Source organism: Rhinoraja longicauda, chromosome 22 (assembly GCF_053455715.1).
Source record: "Rhinoraja longicauda isolate Sanriku21f chromosome 22, sRhiLon1.1, whole genome shotgun sequence".
In the NCBI taxonomy this organism is placed as follows: Eukaryota; Metazoa; Chordata; class Chondrichthyes; order Rajiformes; family Arhynchobatidae; genus Rhinoraja; species Rhinoraja longicauda.
The window spans coordinates 31,934,159-31,946,415 of record NC_135974.1 but is presented as its reverse complement, the minus strand read 5'-3'; the positions used below and the strand labels follow the sequence as shown (position 1 = coordinate 31,946,415).

General features: G+C 49.6%; 1 protein-coding gene across 1 annotated transcript in view; it reads left to right on the top strand.

The window, feature by feature from the left end:
- Nucleotides 1-12,257, top strand: part of LOC144604533 (extracellular sulfatase Sulf-2-like) — a 244,641-nt gene that overhangs the window by 167,847 nt on the left and 64,537 nt on the right. The gene's annotated exons all lie outside the window — the stretch shown is intronic.

Genomic DNA, 12,257 nt, shown 5'->3' with positions numbered 1-12,257 from the left:
ACAGGCACTTCGGCCCAACCTGCCCACACCGGCCAACATGTCCCATCTCCACTAGTCCCACCTGCCTGCATTTGGCACACCTTTTTCAGTCAGAGAGTTGTGAATCTGTGGAATTCTCTGCCTCAGAAGGCAGTGGAGGCCAATTCTCTGAATGCATTCAAAAGAGAGCTAGATAGAGCTCTTAAGGGTAGCGGAGTCAGGGGGTATGGGGAGAAGGCAGGAACGGGGTACTGATTGAGAATGATCAGCCATGATCACATTGAATGGCGGTGCTGGCTCGAAGGGCCGAATGGCCTCCTCCTGCACCTATTGTCTATTGTCTATTGTCTATAGGCCCATATCCCTCTAAACCTGTCCTATCCATGTACCCCTCTAAATGCCTCTTCAACGTTGCAACAGTCCCTGCCTCAACTACCTCCTCTGGCAGCTCGTTCTACACACCCACTGCCCTTTGTGTGAGAAGGTTATCCCTCAGATTCCTACCTTTCCCACCTCACCGTAAACCTATGTCCTCCGGTTCTCGATTCCCCTGGGCAAGAGACTCTGTGCATCTACTTGATCTATTCCTCTCGTGATTTCGTACGAGTGCTCTCATCAAATATAGATGTTCAGTTAATTCCATCCTTATAAAACTTTCTGAAGAATGCTGGCAGGTAGAATCAGTCTGTGAATAAACATGCCACATGGAGATCAGTGTGTAGCTGAAATGAAAACAGACTTTGGCACATCTTTCATGGTTAGACAAAAACTGGTTGATGCAATTTACTCCCTGTTGATATGTGGTGGGAATCCAAACTTCCTAGTTGTTAACAAAAGATTAAACCACAGGATATTTTATGGTCAGGTGTCTGTATCCCGTCTCTTTGGCTGTTAACCAGAATAATATCTATTGTAAACAATCTTCTCCAGCAGGTCTTTATTCACAAAATGCTGGAGTCACTCAGCGGGTCAGGCAGCATCTCAGGAGAGAAGGAATGGGTGACGTTTCGGGTCGAGACCCTTCTTCAGTCTGAAACGTCACCCATTCCTTCTCTCCTGAGATGCTGCCTGACCCGCTGAGTTACTCCAGCATTTTGTGAATAAATACCTTCGATTTGTACCAGCATTTGCAGTTATTTTAGATTTTTAGATTTAGAGATACAGCGCGGAAACAGGCCCTTCGGCCCACCGAGTCCGCGCCGCCCAGCGATCCCCGCACACTAACACTATCCTACACACACTAGGGACAATTTTTACATTTACCCAGTCAATTAACCTACATACCTGTACGTCTTTGGAGTGTGGGAGGAAACCGAAGATCTCGGAGAAAACCCACGCTGGTCACGGGGAGAACGTACAAACTCCGTACAGACGGCGCCCGTGGTCAGGATCGAACCTGAGTCTCCGGCGCTGCATTCACTGTACGGCAGCAACTCTACCGCTGTGCCACCGTGTTGCCCTTACATTTCTTACATCTTCTCCAGCAGGATCATTACCTTATTCTGTAGGGAATCGAGGAGCGGAAAAATTAATAACATAATCATCTGTTACTAGAAATTTGTGCAAGTATGATCTATGAATATTTCCCCCAAGAAATAAAAGACCATCTGAAGAAGGGTCTCGACACGAAACGTCACCCATTCCTTCTCTCCAGAGATGCTGCCTGACCCGCTGAGTTACTCCAACTTTTTGTGTCCATCTTCAGTTTAAACCACCATCTGCAGTTCCTTCCTACACAATATTTCTCCTAAAGTTGTCGAGCAGTGGTATCGCAAAAAAATGACCTTGGAACAGGTGTAGTGCGATGATGTTAAGCTTTATATTGGAGGCACAAGGAACTGCAGATGCTGGTTTACGAAAAAAAGACACAAAGTGCCTGAGTAACTCAGCGGCTCGGGCAGCATCTCTGGAGAACACGGATAGGTGACGCTTCAGGTCGGGACCCCTTCTTAAGACTGGTTGTGGTGAGGGTGGGGGGGAGAAAAAGCTGGAAGAGAGGCGGGGGTAGAACAAAATCGGGCAAGTGATAGGTGGATACCTATCAATAGGTTGATTGGCAGATGATTGGACAAGATCAGAGTTGACAAGACAAAAGGAGTGAGATAAGGGGGTTATGGAAGAAGAGGTGTGAGTTATGAAGTCAAAGACAGGAATCTAGGTGGAAGGAAGTAGTAGGGATAGTGGGAAGGGGAGAATCGGGTATGAATCAAAATGGTGTACATGGAAGAGAGGGGGGGGGAACAGGGGTGGGGGGGTGAAGGGGGGATGTTGCTTATAGGTTGGTTCAAGAAAACCATTGAATTTAATATTTATACTGGTAGGCTATAAGCTAGTGGAATATGATATGCTGTTTTCCCAGTTTGTGTGTGGCCTCACTCAGGCAATGAAGGAGGCCCAGGACTAGGGTGGCCAACTTCCTCACTCCCAAATACGGGACAAGGTGACGTCACCGCCCCGTGCCCCACGTGACCTCACCCAGCCAGCGGCCCACCCGGATCGGGCGGCCGCCATTGGTGGAGCCGGAGCACGTGGGCCGCTGGCTGGGTGAGGTCACGTGGGGCGCGGGGCGGTAACATCGCCCTTTGTCCCTTATTTGGGAGTGAGGAAGTTTGGCAACCCTACTAATACGGGACAAGGGCGGTCCCGTATGGGACAAACTAATTTAGCCCAAAATACGGGATGTCCCGGCTAATACGGGACAGTTGGCAACCCCCTACCCAGGAAGGAAGGTCAGTGTGGGAATTGGAAGGGGGAGTTGAAATGGTCAGCATCCAGGTGATCCAACAGGCTTGGCAGTTGTCAAGTAGACCGAGATATAGTGAAGAACTTTGTTTTGGGAGCTATCCTGGTAAATCATCCATTGGTGGTCAATGTCAAGCCACACAGGTACAGGATGACACTTGAAATGGGGCAAATCGTGAACTGGCTCAGTGTAATCTAGTTTAGTTTAGAAATACAGCATGGACAATAGACAATAGGTGCAGGAGTAGGCCATTCGGCCCTTCGAGCCAGCACCACCATTCAATGTGATTATGGCTGATCATTCTCAATCAGTACCCCGTCCCTGCCTTCTCCCCATATCCCCTGACTCCGCTATCCTTAAGAGCTCTATCTAGCTCTCTCTTGAATGCATTCACAGAGTTGGCATCCACTTCAGCCCACCAAGGCCATTCAGTCTGAAGAAGGGTCTCGACCCGAAACGTCACCCATTCCTTCTCTCCCGAGATGCTGCCTGACCTGCTGAGTTACTCCAGCATTTTGTGAATAAGGCCATTGATCAACCATTCACACCAGATTTGCAGGTTTGTAGGTTAATTAATCTCTTGTAAATTGCCCCTCATGTGCAGGGAATGAATGCGTAAGTGGCATAACATCGAACTAGTGTGAGGGTGTGATCGATGGTCAGCATAGACTCAGTGGGCCGAAGGGCCTGTTTCTCTGTGTCTTTAATCAATCAATCAATCAATCAATACTCAAAATGTAGCTTAACCAAAACATGTAGGAAAATAACTGCAGATGCTGGTTCAAATTGAAGGTAGACACAAAATGATCGAGTAACTCAGTGGGTCAGGCAGCATCTCAGGAGAGAAGAAATGGGTGACGTTTCGGGTTGAGACCCTTCTTCAGACTATAAAAGCATTTAAAAGACACTTGCACAGGTATATGGTTAGGAAAGATTTAAGCAAAATATTGTATACTTGCAGCATAACATCCCAGCTTAAATGCTCAACACTCTGAACTGTGAAGTATGCTGTACACATTTTTTACCACTCTATCTCCTTGCATTGCAATAAAGAAAACCACTTAACATATATATTAAAAAGGAAGCTTAGAATAGCTTGCAGTTGTTAGAAACTAATATTAAAAATATAAACTGAAGGGAGATTTTTGAGAAAAAGAAAGTAAATTAGCAAAGCCTTTTGGTTTTGTTTAGTTTAGCGATACAGTGCGGTAACAGGCCCCACGGTCCAGCGAGACCACGCCGGCCAGCGATCAACCCGAACACTAACACTATTCCACACGCTAGGGACAATTTACAATTTTACTAAAACCAAATTAACCTTCAGACCTGTACGTCTTTGGAGTACGTGGGAGGAAGCCAGAGCACCCGGAGAAAACCCACGCGATCACAGGGAGAACATTATAAACTCCATACAGGCAGCACCTGTAGTCAGGATCGAACCCGAGTCTTTGACGCTGTAAGGCAGCAGCTGTACGACTACACCACTGTGCCGCCCGTCATGTTTTGTACTCTGTTGGTTGCCATTTTGGTTGCTCTCTGTATGGAGTGAAATATCTGCAGATGTGCATTCACAGGCCTTGAAGAAAATAAATGACCTTCCTACTCACCCTCCGACTTCTCAAGGTGTTACGATGAAGGAATTGGCTTATTACATTCTTAATCTACCATGGTTACTGCACTTACAAACAGTTATGAAGCATTTTCTGGTCTTGTTCACAAATAGATTTTAGATTTTATTTTTATATATACAGCACGGAAACAGGCCCTTCGGCCCACCGGGTCCACGCCGCCCAGCGATCCCCGCACACTAACACTATCCTACACACACTAGGAACAATTTTTGTTTAAACATTTGCCCAGCCTATTAACCTACATACCTGTACGTCTTTGGAGTTATAGATATTATTATGGCGAGTCCGAAACTTGCTAGTTGTAGACGAAGTTTATTGCAGCCGCAATACACGAATACAGAGTCAAAACAACAAGTTACAGGACAACCAATATAAACTTACTGTCTTCCTTGAAGACTTCGCCGAACTGGCTAAAACGGGCGCCAAACGCGCACCTGACATCGCTGGCCAATCAGCGATGTCGTTTCCTGGACCAATCCCCATGGTCGCGTTCCCACGTGACCTCGCTGGCCAATCCGAGGGTTCGACTACCTGGACCATTCTCTATGGTCGCTACATGACCCCCCCCAGAACCCGAGGTGCGGAACCTAGCAGGGAGCCGGATTTCGCGACCATAACGAGTACGGAGAGGGACAGCCTGAACCACAGGAGCCGGAGGTTCCGGACTTGGTGGAACAGCCGGAACGGGAGGTTCTGGAGGAACTACCGGAACGGGGGGTCCTGGAGGAACTGCCGAAACGGGGGGTCCTAGGGGAACTGCCGAAACTGGGGGTCCCGGAGGAAACGTCGGAATGGGGGTTTGTGGACTGGGCGGAACTAACGGAGGTCGGCCTCTTCTAGGGGTTTGACCGACCAGGACTGGTTGATCCGGGTCCAAATGGGCAGGTTTGAGCCGGGACACCGAGACGAGTTCACTCTTGCCGCCCATGTCTAAGGTGAAAGTAGCCGTTCCCTTACGTAAAACCCGAAACGGCCCTTGATAGACCCTCTGCAACGGGGCGCGATGGGCATCTTTACGCAAAAAAACAAACTCACAGTCCTTCAGGGAAGACGGTTCATGTACCATGGAACACCCATGACGTGAAGTCGGCACTGGAGCCAGGGAACCCACCCGTTCCCGGAGAGCTGCTAACGCTGCTGGGACTGTAGGGAGCAGTGCTGAAGTGTCCGGAAACAGATCTCCAGGTACTCGAAGGGTCGAGCCATATACCAGCTCTGCGGACGACGCACCGAGATCTGGCTTAGGAGCCGTCCGGATGCCCAAAAGAACCCAAGGGAGTTGGTCTACCCAGTCCGGGCCTTCAAGCCTTGCACTGAGGGACGCCTTAAGTTGGCGGTGGAACCTCTCTACGAGACCATTTGCCTGGGGGTGATATGCAGTTGTGGGTTGTAATTTGGACCCGTACAGTTCCGCCAGCGCGGCCCAGAGGGACGAAGTGAACTGTGGTCCTCTGTCAGTTGTAATAACTGCCGGGACCCCGAAACGAGCTACCCAATGAAGGGCCAAAGTCCTAGCACAAGACGCTGACGAGATGTCAAACAATGGGAAAGCCTCTGGCCACCGGGTGAACCGATCCACCACCGTGAGGAGGTGGGTGTAGCCCCGGGAGGAAGGCAAAGGCCCGACCAAATCCACGTGGATGTGGAAAAAACGAAAAGCCGGGACTTCGAAATCCTGTATGGGGGGCTGGACGTGGCGCTGGACCTTAGCGGTCTGACAGGGCACGCAGGAACGTGCCCACCCCGCTACCTGTTTCCGCAGGCCATGCCAGACAAACCTCGCTGCCACCAAGGCAGAGGTGGAGCGGATGGACGGGTGCGCCAGCCCATGAATGGCATCGAAAACCCGGCGCTGAAGGGAGGGCGGTACTACCGGCCTGGGGCGAGGAAGAGAAACATCGCACCAGACTTTCGTGCCCTCCGACCCACAAGCTACCTGGGCCAACTTCAATCCCGAAGTGGTGGACTGGTACGTCGAAACGGTATCCGCCAGGAGCTGTGCCTCCGCAAGCTCCTGGGGATCCACTTCGCAGTCCACCGCCGAAATAGGGGGAAAAGCAGGTCTAGACAGGGCGTCAGCAACGGCATTAAGCTTACCCGCGATATGACGGACATCTGTGGTAAATTCTGAGATAGCAGTCAGGTGCCGCTGCTGGCGGGCCGACCATGGGTCAGACAATTTCAAAAAAGCAAATGTTAATGGCTTGTGGTCTGTAAATGCCACAAATGGGCGGCCCTCGAGGAAATACCTGAAATGACGGACAGCTAAATGGAGAGCTAGAAGCTCTCGGTCAAATGCGCTATATTTTAGCTCGGCCGAATTTAGTTGCCGGCTGAAAAACGCTAAAGGCTGCCAACGGCCACCAACCTGCTGCTCCAGAACTCCACCCACCGCCACGTCAGAGGCGTCAACCGTCAGGGCCGTGGGGGCGGAGGGGCTCGGATGGACCAACATGGTGGCGTCTGCCAAGGCTGCTTTAGCTGCCGTAAAAGCCGACTCTGCGGCCGGGGACCACAACAACTCTACCGGATTACCTGCAAGGCATTGGAAAAGCGGGCGCAGGACTCGCGCCGCTGCCGGAACGAATCTATGGTAGAAATTAACCATGCCAACGAACTCCTGCAGCCCTTTTACTGTGGTAGGCCTGGGGAAAGCCCGGATAGCCTCCACCTTCTCTGGCAAAGGGACAGCGCCGGCAGGGGTAATTCTATGTCCTAGAAAATCGAGAGCAGGCAGGCCGAATTGACATTTGGAGGGTTGAATAATGAGCCCGTGGTCTTGGAGCCGCTGGAACACGGTCCGCAAATGGGCCTGGTGTTCTTGCACTGAGGGGCTGGCTACCAGGATGTCGTCTAAATAAATAAACACAAAGGGTAAACCCCTGCCCACGCGGTCCATCAGTCGCTGGAAAGCCTGTGCCGCGTTCTTTAAACCGAAAGGCATACGCAACCATTCAAACAACCCGAACGGAGTAATAGTTGCAGTTTTCTGTATGTCCTCCGGTCGCACCGGAATCTGATGGTATCCTCGCACCAAATCGATTTTGGAAAACACTACCGCTCCTTCCAGTCCAGATGAAAAGTCCTGTAGGTGCGGTATGGGGTAGCGATCAGCCGTGGTGACAGCATTGAGACGCCGATAATCGCCACATGGCCTCCACCCCCCAGATGCCTTGGAGACCATGTGTAACGGCGAGGCCCACGGGCTGTCAGACTGACGAACAATTCCCATTTCCTCCATCTTCCTGAACTCCGCCCGTGCCACCACCAGTTTGTCTGGCGGTAGTCTCCTGGCCCGAGCGAAAACGGGAGGGCCTTCGGTGCGGATGTGATGGACCACACCGTGCTTAGCTGAAGGTGCGTCAAAACGTTGGACGAGCAGCTCTGGGAACTCTGCCAGAATCGCAGCATACGAGTCGGGGGCCGCGACGACGGCCTGGACAGTAGGGCTGGGCGAGGAGGCGATTGCCGGAGCGACGTGCTCGTCTTCAGCAGCGGGTCGGAGGTCGTTACCGCGGACATCAGGAACCAGTGAAAAAGCCCAGAGAAAATCTGCGCCCAGGATCGCTTGTTTGACGTCGGCTATGATGAATGGCCATTCGTACGTGCGGAGGCCTAACGCAAGGGACATCTTCCGTGTGCCGAAAGTGCGAATAGGGCTGCCATTAACCGCGATGAGGGTGGGACCTGTCTTACCCGATCTGGTTTCGAGGTCGGTCGGCGGCACTATGCTGACGATGGCTCCGGTGTCTACCAAAAATTCTGTGTCCGTGAATCGATCATGGACATAGAGGCGCCGGTTCTGGCCAATCGTAACTGCCCCTATGTACGATCGGCCGAGGCATTTCCCGCGAAGGTACAAGGCAAACGACAGTTGCGGGATTCGTTACCCCATCGTAGGTGATAGTAGCACCAGCCGCGCTTGTGCGGATCTTTTTGGCGGGCTTTCGGAGAATTGGCGGGAGACGTGGCGCCATCTTGCCGTCGCTGTGGCGTGGTCACCGATGTCGAGACTTTGTTGATGGAATCCCCTGCCTTGTTTTTTCCCGCTATGAGCGCGTCCGCTTTCGCTGCATATGCTTCGGGGTCCTTAAAAGAACAATCCGTAAGCAGCAGTCGGACATCCTCGGGAAGTTTCTCGCGGAATGCCTGTTCAAACATCGGGCAATCCGTGTGCTCACCGGCTAGCACCATCATTTCGGCCATGCGGACGGAAGGCAGTTGGTCTCCAAGCTCCGGTAGGTGCAGAAGTTTTGCCGCACCACCATGCTTATTTAACCCGAAGGTTCGCAGTAATGCCTTCTTCATGGTTTCATATTTGTCTTCCGCAGGTGAAGTTATGATAAACCGCATCATGCGCTTGGTTGTGTCCGGCGCTAGGGCGCTGACGAGGTAGAAGTACTTCGTTGCATCGTCCGACACCTTCTTTATGTGGAACTGAGCCTCGGCGTGGATAAACCAAGCTTGCGGTGCGTACGTCCAAAATAACGGAAGATGCACGCCTCCCGCGCTTGACTCCGGTGCGCCCTGCTCGGTCATCGTCAACGAGGCGTTGATTCCTGTTCAGTTGGTGATCGTCCAGATCACGTTCGGGGTCACCAATATGGCGAGTCCGAAACTTGCTAGTTGTAGACGAAGTTTATTGCAGCCGCAATACACGAATACAGAGTCAAAACAACAAGTTACAGGACAACCAATATAAACTTACTGTCTTCCTTGAAGACTTCGCCGAACTGGCTAAAACGGGCGCCAAACGCGCACCTGACATCGCTGGCCAATCAGCGATGTCGTTTCCTGGACCAATCCCCATGGTCGCGTTCCCACGTGACCTCGCTGGCCAATCCGAGGGTTCGACTACCTGGACCATTCTCTATGGTCGCTACAAGATAACTCATTTCCAAAAAACATTATTTCTCCGCAATATTGAAAATATGAGTCCAAATTGCAACTTTCTGCAGACTTCCGAAATATAAGAAATATATATTATTACAAATGTCTTCTACATAGGAATGTAGAAATGTCTCCTGAGATGCTGCCTGACCTGCTGAGTTACTCCAGCATTTTGTGAATAAATACCTTCGATTTGTACCAGCATCTGCAGTTATTTTCTTATACTACATAGGAAAATGGGTTTTGGAGTTATCTCAAAACATACATTTTAAAAAAAATGACAGATATTCTCTTGGTGAAAACAAAGAACTACAGATGCTGGTTTATCCCACAGACAGACGCTGAGAGGGTGGTGGGTGGATGGAACCAGCTGCCAGAGGAGGCCATTGAGGCAGGTACTATAAAAGCATTTAGAAGACACTTGGACAGGTATATGGTTAGGAAAGATTTAGAGGGATATGGGCCAAATGTGGGAAAATGGAACCAGCTTTGAAGGGGCATTTTGGTCAGCACGGACAAGTTGGCATGTATGACTCTATGAATCTAACTCCACAATTGAATAGACACAAATAGCTGGAGTAACTCAGTGTGGCAGGCAGCATCTCTGGAGGTAAAGGATGTGACTTTACGAGTCGAGACCCTTCTTGAAACGTTTGGGGTCTCTTGCATTCTCTTGGTGTTGAGTTATACTTTGGATCTGAACTTTTCTTCCCAATTGTTTGAGCTTTACTTAAACCTGAGCTCCTGCTGATGTTTCCATTAATTCAGTGCACAAAGAAATGGAATTTCTCTAGTTTAGTTTAGTTTATTGTCACGTGTACCGAGGTACAGTGAAAAGCTTATGTTGCGTGCTAACCAGTCAGCGGAAAGACAATACATGATTGCATTCGAGCCATTCACGGCGTACAGATGCGTGATAAAGGGAATGACGTGCAAGATAAAGCCAGTAAAGTCCAATCACAGATAGTCCGAGGGTCTCCAATGAGGCAGATGGTAGTTCAGGACCTCTCTCTAGTTGTTGTAGGGTGGTTCAGTTGCCTGATGACAGCTGGGAAGACACTGTCCCTGAATCTGGAGAAGTGCGTTTTCACACTTCTGTACCTCTTGCCCGATGGGAGAGGGGAGAAGAGGGAGTGACTGGGGGTGAGATTCGTCCTTGATTATGCTGCTGGCCTTGAGAGGCAGTGTGAGGTGTAAATGGACTCAATGGAAGGGGGGTTGGTTTGTTTGATGGTCTGGGCTGTTCATCCGTATACTAAAACTCTCGTTTGTTTTTCTGTTTGTTCCTGAACTACAGCCAAAACGGTACACGATAGCGCGACAATTTTAACCCCACCTTACTCACCGTCGTCCCTTTGGTGCTAATGGAAGAAGTTTAAGGATAAGGGGGAAGTCTTTTAGGACCGAGATGCGAAAGTTTTTTTTCACACAGAGAGTGGTGAATCTGTGGAATTCTCTGCCACAGAAGGTAGTTGAGGCCAGTTCATTGGCTATATTTAAGAGGGAGTTAAATGTGGCCCTTGTGGCTAAAGGGATCAGGGGTTATGGAGAGAAGGCAGGTACGGGATACTGAGTTGGATGATCAGCCATGATCATATTGAATGGCGGTGCAGGCTCGAAGGGCCGAATGGCCTAGTCCTGCACCTATTTTCTATGTTTCTATGTTTCTATGTTTCGTTGAAATCGGTGTTATATTTTTAAAGTTATTCACATTTTAAAGTTTAAATCTATCTCCTCGGGAGGGAGGGAGGAGGATAAGGGGGGTTGAGGGGGATGGAGTAGGAGGGGGGGGGGAGAGTGGGTGGAGGGGGGGAGGGGGAGGGGAGGAGGGAGGGGGGGAGGGAGTGGAGGAGGAGGGGGAGGGAAGGAGGGAGCGGGGGAGGAGAGGGTGCAGCACCAATGCAGGAGAGGTTTGGGCCCAACGGGTCCACTTGGTCTAGTTTGTTAATAAAAGCGTTAAAGTCGTTGGCTTACAGTGAGACATATGAATGTCCTCTCAGGCCTTTGAAATAGCCTAACATGTTTACTCAGTGTCAACCACTGAAACAGTCCCCACTGAAATATCACGTGGGAATGCTTGTTTTGGCATCCAGAGCTGGAATCGTTTATTTTTACATTACTAAATGCTTTGATTTGATAATAAATGTAACCTCAGAAAATTGTTTGTGTTGCTGAAAGGGGGCTAAATATCTCTATTGAAAGAATTAATGGCATGTTCTGACATTGCAGAAAAATGTTCCAAAGATGTAAATACAGTTTGATTCAGATAACTGGGCACTAATAGCTTAGTTACTGGAGTGCGTTTTGAAATGTGCCTTTTCACATATTATTTAAGCTCTTAAGATTGTGCAAACTCTTATATTAATAGAGATAAACTTCCTTCACTGGTCAATGTCTGGCCTGCCCTCTGGTGATAAATGCTAAATCCATACCAGCTTTTACAAGATAAAGAGGGATGTTTATTTAAGTAAGAAAACCTTAAAAAGATTAAGAGTTAAAGGGAAGAGAGACACTGAAAGCTGGAGTAACTCTCTAACTTCTCTAACTTCAAGTAACCCTTGCCTTCCCTGCCTCTCCATCCATCCCCCATCCTAGTTCTCCGACCAGTCTGACTGCCCTCCTGATTGAATTTTACTTTGTATTCCCCGCTGTCCATGATCTCAATCATGAGCACATCATGACTGCTCCCTGTACAGAGTTTGTACGTTCTCCCCGTGATCACGTGGGCTTTCTCCAGGTGCTTCAGTTTCCTCCCACATTCCAAAGACGTACAGGTTTTGTCAGTTTCTTTAGCTTCTATAAGTTATAAATTGTACCTAGTGTGTGGGACAGTGCGAGTGTACAGAGGTGATCGCTGATCAACATGGACTCAGTGGGCCGAAGGACCTGATCCTGCGCTGTATTTCTGATGTCTCAAGTCCTAAGTTCATAGGTTCTCAGAGCAGAATTAGACCATTCGGCCCATCAAGTCTACACCGCCATTTAATCATGACTGATCTATCTCTCTCTCCTAG